This window comes from Papaver somniferum, chromosome 6 (genome assembly GCF_003573695.1).
Source record: "Papaver somniferum cultivar HN1 chromosome 6, ASM357369v1, whole genome shotgun sequence".
NCBI classification, from domain to species: Eukaryota; Viridiplantae; Streptophyta; class Magnoliopsida; order Ranunculales; family Papaveraceae; genus Papaver; species Papaver somniferum.
This window is the reverse complement of record NC_039363.1, coordinates 50,621,537-50,633,017: the sequence shown is the minus strand read 5'-3', so window position 1 is coordinate 50,633,017 and position 11,481 is coordinate 50,621,537. Positions and strand designations below refer to the sequence as shown.

The following is an 11,481-nucleotide window of genomic DNA, read 5'->3' as shown; positions in this document are numbered from 1 at the left end:
TCCTCGTATTGAAAGTGTTTTACTCCCTCCGTTTCTGGAAAAGTGTTACTTTCGCTTTTTCAATTTGGCATATTTTTAGGCTAAAATGAAAAAAAATGAAAGTAACACTTTTCCAAAAATGGAGGTAGTATTAATTAATTAGTGAAAATAACACTTTTCCAGAAGTGAAAAAGTGAAAGTAACACTTTTCCAAAAACTGATGTACTATTATTTAATTAGTGTTTAACTAATTGTTCATAATAAATGATTATTAATTTTTTTAATTATAAATGTCCTCTTAATTAATTAATTAATTAAATATTTATTTCCATTAATAAATAATTTTAATAAAAATAAAATAAAATCAATAGAAATTTGTGGTGGTAGTGGAAACAGTGGCGGCTTTTATGAAGTGGTAGAGACGTAAGTATTAGTGGTGGTCGGGGGTGGTGAACCCAATTGTAATTATTTTCGTCTTTTTTATTATAAAGTGGGACACAAAGTCCATTTTGCACCAGTATGCAACTTTCCAAGAATTCTTGCTTCCCCTTTCTCAAAATCTTGGCTCCTCCCATGGTGGTGATAGTGGCGGTGGAAGAAGTAGTGGCGGCGGGTGCCAGTGAGTACTGGTAGACAATATTAGTTTTTTGTCGCTGCAACTTAGATAATATTGTATTGTGAAAGATATGGTTGGTTGTTTTTATCATGATTGATAAGGCATGTACCATATAATACCAAATCATATAAGACAAAATATTCATGATCGTTGGGTCACCGAAATGGTAACCCTACTATCTTTGGTATTATATCGTATAAGTCATCATTTTTTAATGTTAACATAAAATTGATTGCAATATAAAAGAGAATATCACATGGAAAAAATAAATAATTAAAATACATGGCGTTTGTGATTGAAAATTAGAATTACGTCCAACAACTTACATGGGTTGGGTGGCAGCAGTGGTGGTAGTGGCGGAACCAGAAATTGACATTGAAAAGGCTACTCTTTTCCAAAAGAAATATATAAACTCGGATGACTAAATCCTAAATATAGATGGGGAAAGTACTACTTATGGGACAAAATTAAAGATTTTTATATAGTTATTAAAATTTTAAAGGGGCTGTAGCGCCCCCTAAGCTAGAAGCTGAGTAATCCAAGAGATTAACTAATAAAGAGGCACTAAGAATCTAAATCATTTACTTAAACATTCAATTAAGAAATTTGCTGCAAAACTTAACCCAAAAATTAGCCCCACTCTGGAAAACATATACACGAACTTCTCACAAATGATACATATTCAATAGTGAGTTGATTTACAAATGGAATACAAACACAGAATAAACATAGCGGAAGCTAACTAACTATCGTAAATAATTCTTCGAAGCTTTCATCGTCACATGTACATCTTGTTCTGTCTCTGAAACTGAAAGTGGGAATGGGTGAGCACATCATCTCTAAAGGGGTTCCCCGTAGGAATAACAACTAGCTTTCAAGTAATCATTAGTAGGATTTGAAGAAAATGCAGGTTTAATTGAAAGACGGTAAAACAAGTAAAAACAATAAAACATAATGTAGAAACTTTTTCAAAGACATCCATAAATAACAGTAAACATCCATGTATGAGATGTGTGTTGCCGCATACAAAGGAAGAGTAATATTGATGCCAATTCCACACCGAATAGATAATATTGCAGTGTATCTCCCTAGCCATAGAATACTGTATATGTAAAGGAAGAATAATATTGGGTGTATCTCCCTAGCCGTGTAATATTGCGGTGTATCGCCCTAGCCATAGAATACTGATACTGTGTCGGCACACATCTCATACCACATAGAGCACACAAAGATATGCATGAATTTCACAACACAAATATTGATTTGTAAAACAATAATGAATACAAGAGAGTTCGTTATCGATTCCCACCTCTTTTGATGACAAGCCTCGCCTACCTTGAGATCCATAAGCCACTGGTTCATCTTTGAATTGATCGTTGTTAATAAAGAGTAACTGTTAATCACACAAGCACTCTAATAATTAGCCAAAATGCTCACATAAGGTTCATAACATAATCTCGTACAATTCTCTAGTTATAGGCTAAGTGAAATAACTAATGGTTCTGGTTAAATCAATGGTTTTATAACCTAGTATTACGTAATTTGGGCATAACACATTATCTACTTATCCAAATGGGATTAAATTCGGTGTCATCGGAAAGCCCTCAAAATAATCTACAACTTTGCAGAAGGAACCGGAAGCTAATTCAGAACATAAGTGGTCCAAAAATACAAAATAAGGTTTCTGGCCCTAAACCCAAGCCAATTGGTCCTAATCCGGCACGACCCACTAAACCAGCACATTACCATTTTACCGATCCATCGGGTCAACCCATAATCCGACTCATAATCCGCTCCAAGACCCGAACTGGTCTGACTCACTAACTAGGTCTGACTCGTTGTGAATCATAAGCTGACTCGGTCATCTTCTTCACTAATTCTCTGAAATTATTCCCAACTCTTTTTCTTGAAAACAGCTCACCGGTTCATCTTCTAGGGTCTCTAGATTACAGCCTATATATCCAAAATAAACAAACTATATCTATTTAGAATCAGGGAATTAAGATCTACAAGTTATACCTACTGATAGTATATCAAATTCTCGTTATAACCTACTCAAACGAGCTCATACAAATTGATGCTTGCGACTGATACAACTGGTTTTCTTTGCGTTGACTAGTTTTCTAATGTGGATATCTCACTCGTTACTTAACCGAACGGAAAACTCACCCGGCGTACTACAAATTCTATTTATAGAGCTAAGTCCAATTATGTTTTCAAGGCAACTAATTAAATCTATACATATTAAGCAGTAAACAAAATACCATGCATGGAATTATATATTTCAAGTTTTATGTTTCATTGTTTCTAAGCTATATCTTCATATAACAACAACCCATTCATCAGAAACGGTTTACAAATATTTATAAGCTTTACCTTGATCTCTTGAATGAGTTCCTTCGTACTAACAACTTTCCATCATGATTAGCAATCATCTCTCCATAAATATACTTGCATATCTCCATCATCTTTTCTTTTCCATGTCTTTCCTCATAACTATCATCCTCATTAAAAGCTTCTCCTAATTCTCTAACTATTTCTCTCTAATCTTTCAAGGTTTTAATCAATCATAATTCTTTCACTATCAACTCTCCTTTACTCATTCTCTCCTAAAAAACACTCTATACCCTTTTCATATACCACCCCCTCCTTACCAACCGAACCTAAAATAGTTTCAAAATTTGTTTCATCAATACCACTACTAACTAACTAACATCAGCTACTTCTCAGATTACAAAAGATAAGCTTCGCACAAAATAATATCTATTTAATTAATTAGCATAATTAGGTGATTAACCTTAACCTAAACATAATTTGATACTAATAATTAGGTTTAAATTAATTACAAGCTATTACTGTTACTGACCACTAAAAGTTACTAGTGGACACCTTTTTACTAAAGGAAGATCCAGTCAATATGCGGGTACGGTCAACGTCAAGACCCACGGTCAAAGTCAACAATAACTAGTTTCCACTCTGATTTTCCGCATGCGATATCTTGTTCGTCCGGTATCCAATCGACGCATTCGAGTAGCCCATTTCTCATAACTTTTCGAGATCTATCTAACCGTACTAATTTCATATCTATATGATTGTTAGATTAATTTCTATTAATTAACGCCCGTGTTAGACTAATTGAGTTATTATCGGCTAATTCGTCACTTGACTGGTCTAATCGCGTTGACGAGCTTGAGGGTCCTTACATTCTCCCCACCTTATTCATTTTCGTCCTCAAAAATCGAACACCCTTCTGGTCTTCAAACCTCTCCACCTTAAAGGATAATCTTATCTCTTGTCTAAGCGCAAACAACATAAAACAAAACACAAACCTAAATGACATTCTACAACTAAAAATTTGTGGCTCTAGGTTTAAAATACTAACTTCCCTATTTCATAAGGATTGTCTCTAAGTTCACTATGGTAAATTTGATTCTAACATATAAGTATGTCTAAGTTCTTTGCGCTAAAATTTATAATCTAGTATTTAATAATTTATTAATTTGATGTAATTTATCCATATAACTAATTCCTAATTTGATTTCACGTAAATCTATAATATCTGATATTTTAACTTTACTAGTATACAATCTATAAGTTTTCCAAATATTATCTACTTTAAATTTGTGATTAGCATAGCTATTGAAATACTATTATCGGCAGTGTTACTATTTTTCATATATTTATTATTATCTTTATAGGTTTGTTTATAGTCCCGTTGGTACACTAAATCTTAATTTCCTAAGTATGATTTTACATTCACGTAAAGATTACTATAATTGATTTTACCTAATCATATCGAGTCTGTATACTATATATATCTTATTAGATATTAGCGTTGGTAACTTAATATTTTTTTTCAATTTGAATTTGCATAAAATTATAATGTATTCTAATAATATTTAATAAAGTATCTTATTAATATATGAATTTATTTTCTTTCAAGTCTATTGTTGTACTAAACATCCAAATATCATTACTATTTCATGTGTATTTGTTTAATTTCTAATGATTTACTAAATCAGTTATTGAACTAAGAAAATAATTTAAGTATAAGATTACTAAGAAATTTGGTCATTCTATTTTATGCAAACTATCCACACGTTCTTAGGTCTAATAATAAGCCATGTATTATCTATCTGGTTTCAAAGCAAAAGAATGTATTTCTAATTTTAATTAGTTTACAAAATCTGACCGTGGATAATTACTTATAATTTTGCGTAGCTACTTGATCCAAATTATTATTTTTATGATTATTAATGATCTTATGATCATCTATTATAACTAATTTTAATGGTCGAACTATTATCTTAACTACTTTTACAATTTAACTTTATCTCTACTTTAATAGATTAACAAATCTGATTACAGGAAAATGTACTCTATTAGTTTCTAAATAAAATTTGGGATCTATCAGGTCGCTAGCAGAAGCAAGTCTTCCTAATATGAATAGTAATCCATGCTTGTAGTTGGCATGTCCAGGTTAGCAAGACCCAACGATGGTTTCCTACGAACAAAGACAACACAAACACACCAGAATTTCCAGCCTCACTATTCTCCTGTGCTAGATTAATTAAATGTCATTTCAATAAGACTAACAAATCTTTAGTTTTCTATTTGAAACTTCTAAACTATAAAGTGCAGATGAACTACACGCATTAAGATCAGAACATATGAAATTACTTATTATTGATCCGTGCCGTTACGACACGGGTTATATTATAGTTATACATATATGAGAGGTATTATACAAAATTGGTAGATAATATATATATTTTCTAGAGATGCATCAAAGTTCCTCAAAGATATTCCAAGATTTTCATTTTTGGATTGATCGGAGGCCCTCATGTCAATAAAAATTATAATTTTAGTTGTTGGAAAATATTATGTTACCCTTGTTACGTTTATTGCTTATAGGGTGTTTGGATGCACACTTCGAAAGTTGTTTTTGAATTTCTGGAAGTCGAAAAGTCAGAAGTCAGTTTGGCAATAATCTTTCAGAACGACTTCTAGAAGCAGAAAAGTGAGCTTTTTGTGAAGCAAAATAGTTTTGCTTCTGACTTCTGCTTTTAACTTCTACTTCTGGAAAAGCAAAGGTCAAAAGAAAATTTTCATCCAAACGCGCTATTATATTTCATTAATCTAAGTTTTAGAACTAAGTTATATTACTCATCTTCAAAATTTACTTGTTTTCGTTTATATGTTTTTGAATCCACAAATCCATTAACTAAATTTGAAGTATACACAAATACCCAAAATCAAGCAACATTAACTAAATTTGAAGTATACCCCAATACCCAAAATCCTCATTTCGAAGTCATCCATCTTAATTATTTTCCCAAAAAACCATCTTCTTCTTCTAAAAAACCAAACAACTTATTTAATTAATTTAACCTCACTAATCACTAACTACTCAACTTAATTATTTAACTAATCATAACACTAACTAATGATTACACTTATTTAAGTAAAAAGGGTACGTAATTTGGTATCAACATAAATATTTAGCTAAGGGGTGACTTCAGTTTATTTCCAAATGTCTTACCCAAAATAAAATAATGGCTCCCATCCAAAAAGGAGTGGTGCTCAAAAAATCGTTCTATAAATTAGATGGGATTTTATTTTAATGCGAAATACTCCTTAGACAACTCTGTATGGGCAACATGGTTCGCCGCATCGATGACGAGTATTGGCATGCTGACGAGGTATAATATTAGTCCTGATTGATGCAGATACCATACGATGTATCAGTGATACTGATTAACCTGACCAAATTCTAGTGATTATTTGTACCTAAAACTTGATTTTAGGGTAAACAATATATTGCCAAAATACTTTCTGAAAAGACGAGGATACCCAAATATACCTCAATTTAAAACTTTTTCTACCTATAAGTTCTTTCTCTAAAAGTGATTGTCTATGGACTGAGTCGAGACAATGCAACTAATCGGTTCACACTTTGTGTGATTGTCTATGGATACGAGATCGATACAATACAACAACGAAGTATGTTTACTTGATAAAAAGGTTCAGACTTAATCAAACACAATATGATTCACTTATCAAGTAAATAGGAACTAAAGTTTGTGTAATTTACTTTAATTATAATAAAACAATTATAACGCGGAAAATAAAAGTAAATGACACAACAAGATTTTGCTAACGAGGAAACCGCAAATGCAGAAAAACCCCGGGACCTAGTCTAGAATTGAATACTCTCGGGATTAAGCCGCTACACAAAATTACACCAACTTTGTATAGTTGAGACCAAACAACTAAACCTATAGTTCACCTATTTCCGTCTGTATTCCCACGCCTCCAACTTATAAATAAGTCACGTTCTTGGATCAATTCCTTTGGTTCGTATTCCAAACAATAAAGGAACAACAAATCTGTTTGGTATCAACTCTCTTCAACCAAGTGATATGAGTCGGACAAAGGCTCTTCTGTTTATCTTAACATAAACTCCTTTGTCAGGTCCTTAGATCTATCTTATGTTCAATTACCAAAGCAATCGTTAAGATTTTGCAATCAACACTCTTAATCCAAAGAATTGTGTTGATGCCGATCTACTCAATTAATCAATCCAAATGTATGACTAGGATAAAACTAATTATTAATTGGATCCTCTTTTTACCGAAACAAATATTGTGCACACCAAAGATTATGAACTCACAAATCAGAAATCTTCAATATCTTCTTCTTCTTCAAATCTTCTTAGATCTTCAATAAACACATGCACATAATCACTTGAATATCTTGTGATCAATCACGCATAGAACAGAGTCTGTTAACAATGGATTATCACAAGATTGTCTTTAGAACTAACAACAGTCTAAAGATCCATGTCGAAACTCCGAACTAGTTTGAGTGAATCTTATATCAGAAGAGAAGATTCTCAAGCATAAACAAACTAGGTGCAATCAAAGTTTAACCGTTGTTAGTTGATCAAATCAATGAAAACAAAAGATAAACCGCAATTATCTAGTTTCCCACAAACGGTACTGATTAGAGCTTCTCAATACCAAAGAAGACTTTAAACCGAGCGGTCGTAAGAGATTTCGCCTAATTAGGTTACTCTCCTCTCCGAATAGGCGGCTTCACCAGTAGCAGCACAACAAGAGGTAGTTTGCTGTTATGAAGGATTAGTTTGCTATAAATGCAAACTTCAATATTTATAGACTAGGAAGTTCGGACACCAAGGAATTTCCAAAACCGAAAATATTCTCAAGATATTCATTAAAGCACAAATTCGGTTTCCATAATTCCTGGAAATGCTCTATCCAAAAATAATGATCGAAATCTATCAGAAAATCTTTAATTAGTAAATGCACATTACTAATTCTTATTTTCCTAAAAATGAAATTAATAACCTTAATTAAAAGATTCTTAACTTATTTATGTTTCGATCCTGGGATTCTCTTCCCTTAGCTATTAAGGAATAACTTTGAACAATTAAATAATAAACATTCACAGCACGTGTTCAAAGTATATCGACGTCCTAACTTTGTAAGTTCTCTTTCATACTTACAACCTTGAAACCAATTTTCCACACTTCCAAACAAGTTTGGATTTGGTTCATCTGACTTTCAAGAACTAAGCGATTGATCAAATAACATTCAATCACAAATCATGGGTGTAACGGTTCCACCAAAACAAGTTTCAGTTCTACCTCCATGTGAGTATTGTGCATAGTCACACTAGCTTTCCAAAATTCGGTTGACTAGGTACTAGGATCGGTTCCCCACATATATATGGCATCTAACTTGAATGTTTTTGCCCATGTCCATAGTATCGGTTCCCCTTTGCCTAAAAACGTGTTGCACATGTCCATAGGATCGGTTCCCCTTTCTGCTATAAACCTGATGCACCTCATACAAGGATCGGTTCACCTTTGTGATGTACTGCACCTCTTACTAGGATCGGTTCCCCTTTTCCCAGTTTTGGTCAGACATAAAATCACAAACCCGATCATACCATTTCAGGTGATTACTTAAGATCGGTTTCACTAATATAAGTCATACCAATACATAAGTCAGGCCTTTGTGAATAGTTTTACCAAGAACACAAACAAGTCATGAACGGTTCTACTAAATCACACATATTGGATGTTCACAAGATATGCAATGAATAATAATCCCAATAACGCCTGGCGATTTCCTTTTCGATTCACAAACAAGTTTATGAACTTACTTCCTTAGAACACACGTAAACAGTGTTCCTTAGGATGAAATCCTCACCTCATACCCATACATAATCACAATAGCATTCAAATAATTATGACGGTGTCTTATCTACAAAGTTTAATGGTTAAGCAATAAACCTCGTATTGTATTCCTTAATACTATGTCTATCTAGAGTTTAAATAAGCTTCGTAGTTTTGTTTTCAATATGCACAACTTGAAAGATATGTTTGGGAATGAAACAATTCAAGTCAAATATCACTAACCTCAAGTGGAAGGATGATTATTGTCATTGTAGATCCTTGCTTGTTCACATCTTCAGGTCTTCGCAATACTTGTAATGTCTCATATCCTAATACTTTCAAGCTAACCTATACGAAGTTGACTCTAGTACATAATCAAGCGACTCTTAACATGACTTTAGATTCACTAAAATATGACAACCAAACTTGGCATACCAACGCTTGGTGGGTTCAACCGATCTATGCTCTAAAAATCTCCCCCTTTGTCAATTTTACTGACAAAACTCTTACATTTATGGATAAAAAAATTACAAGAATTCATTACACATACGCTTGATTCCCGAATTCAACAACACAGTAAACTGCATACATTCAATCCTCAAAAATGTCGTTGTTGACATTATAATAACAAAGCTGATACTCCCCCTAAGGAGAATAGGTAGATATTAAATCCGCACGTCTTTGTTATACCACTTAATATGATATGTTACTCCCCCTTAGTCTGTGCTTTCACTCTTTCGTTTGGATAAACGTTTAAGCACCAATGTTCTTTTCCTTAGCGATACCAATCAATATAAAATCAATGCCAATATCACTTGTTTACTCCATATATTTGTCCCCCTTTTTATCACAAAATGACAAAGAAACGAAAAAATAAAGGACAACACGAAAATGATCTTACAAATCTTAAAATAGACTGGCAACCTGTAGAGTTAGGCACGAGGGTTCCACACACCATGTTCTGATAACCAATATCAAAACCGAAACTACAAGTAGTTTTATTTTGATATGTTATCAAGGAAACAATTTTCCAAAACAATTTTTTCACTTTAGTTTAGCAAACCAAAAATCAACTAAGCACCTTAGTTCCTTTGCTAAACCGATTGTACAAAAACAATCGCTTATTCGATAAGACCAAATAAAGATAACTCTATTTTTCTCATCAGGTTCTAATTATCCATAAACTTAAACTTTTCAATTTTAAACAAGACAAATATTAGGATAGTTAACTAGCATTTCTTGTTAAGGCATTCGATTAGACTTGAATAACCGAAACCTCACTTCGATAAATCTAACTAAGATCAGAATTAACTTAGTTTCTGTTATACATAATCGAATTGGACTAAATAACTCATTCCGTAAACATTTTATTGCGTTAAGCCATAAATAATTCATACAAACCAAATAAATCAACTTGCATAATTATTTACCTCAACCGGAAGTAACTGAAACAACATAGACATTAAAGCACCGCAATTGCACCGAAATTTTGTAAGCCTAAACAATTGATACCACATAATAAAGAAAGATAATAATAGTTTTTCTTAACCGGAACCAATTGAATCACACATAATGGAATAAACATCAATTGTACCGAAATTTTGTTAAGCAAAAGCAATAAATATATATGAAATAACTCAGGATTTTCTTAAATAGGAAAACGATTAACTAACAAACTCGTTACCTCAAATTTTGCATCCACTTCTCCAATAAGTTTGTGTCTCCTTCCAGGGAGAATTGATATCGAAATATCATCATGTTGTCATCCTTATGCAAAAACAAAAGAATAACAACAACCAACCTTTACAAGAGAAAGGTTGAAAATCGGTTTTAACAATTGCAAGCAAAAGTTGAAAATCGTTGAAACACAGATGCTTTTATGCTAAACCAAAACCGATTCAGCATATTGTGACTTTTTCACATATTGTTTCTACCAAAACCCCTCATGATTCTTTGATAAAGCCTACCACCATGGGATAGAACTTAATCCTGCTAAATCAAAAAGTCACCCAAACTACAAGGGTTCACAACATATGAGATCGAATATTAAGGTAGTAAAACCAAAATCAAACATCCCATAAACATACATAGCAATAATATAAAAGCATTCAAGCACGGGCTATGTAAACCGAAAACTATCACAAGAAAATTATAAATAATTTTATTCATAATAAGATAGTTTTATTCATAATAGACTTTATCAAAAACTACTGTCTATTTTACTTTTTTCTTGAAAAAAACTAGGCTTCATTGGTTTGCGCATTTGAATCCTCAGAGTCTTCTTCTTGTTCTCCTTTAAGGAACTCATTATTAATCGTTACGATTCCTTCAAGAGTTTCCGGATCATGTCTGTAGGCAAACATCAACTGTCTCTGAATATAGTACAATTGTCTCCCAAGACGTAAAATGTGAAACATGAGATCTCCATTACTATAGGTTTGATCATATGAGATACTTTATCCCAGATGAGTTCCACTCATCCGATTAATAATTCCCTGAGAGACATTTTTAGTATCTTTCTTATCTTCAGGGTTGTTCCCTATTGCACTTTCACACAATTTGGTGATGAGACAGGGATATCCAAGATTTCTACGGAATCCTGTGACATTGAGAGATTCAATGATTTTAATCATTTGAATGATAATTATTCCACAAATATCAATCCATTTCTTGCCTTCAAGAA

At 32.6% G+C, this 11,481-nt stretch overlaps 1 long non-coding RNA gene across 1 annotated transcript; it reads right to left on the bottom strand.

The window, feature by feature from the left end:
* Positions 1–1,161: 1,161 nt before the first annotated feature.
* LOC113285652 lies at positions 1,162–3,261 on the bottom strand. The gene is made up of 3 exons (XR_003328837.1): positions 2,972–3,261; positions 1,905–1,988; positions 1,162–1,403 (listed from the first exon to the last, which is right to left on the bottom strand). It is a non-coding gene; the product is annotated as an uncharacterized LOC113285652 (long non-coding RNA).
* Between the last annotated feature and the right edge of the window lie 8,220 nt (positions 3,262–11,481).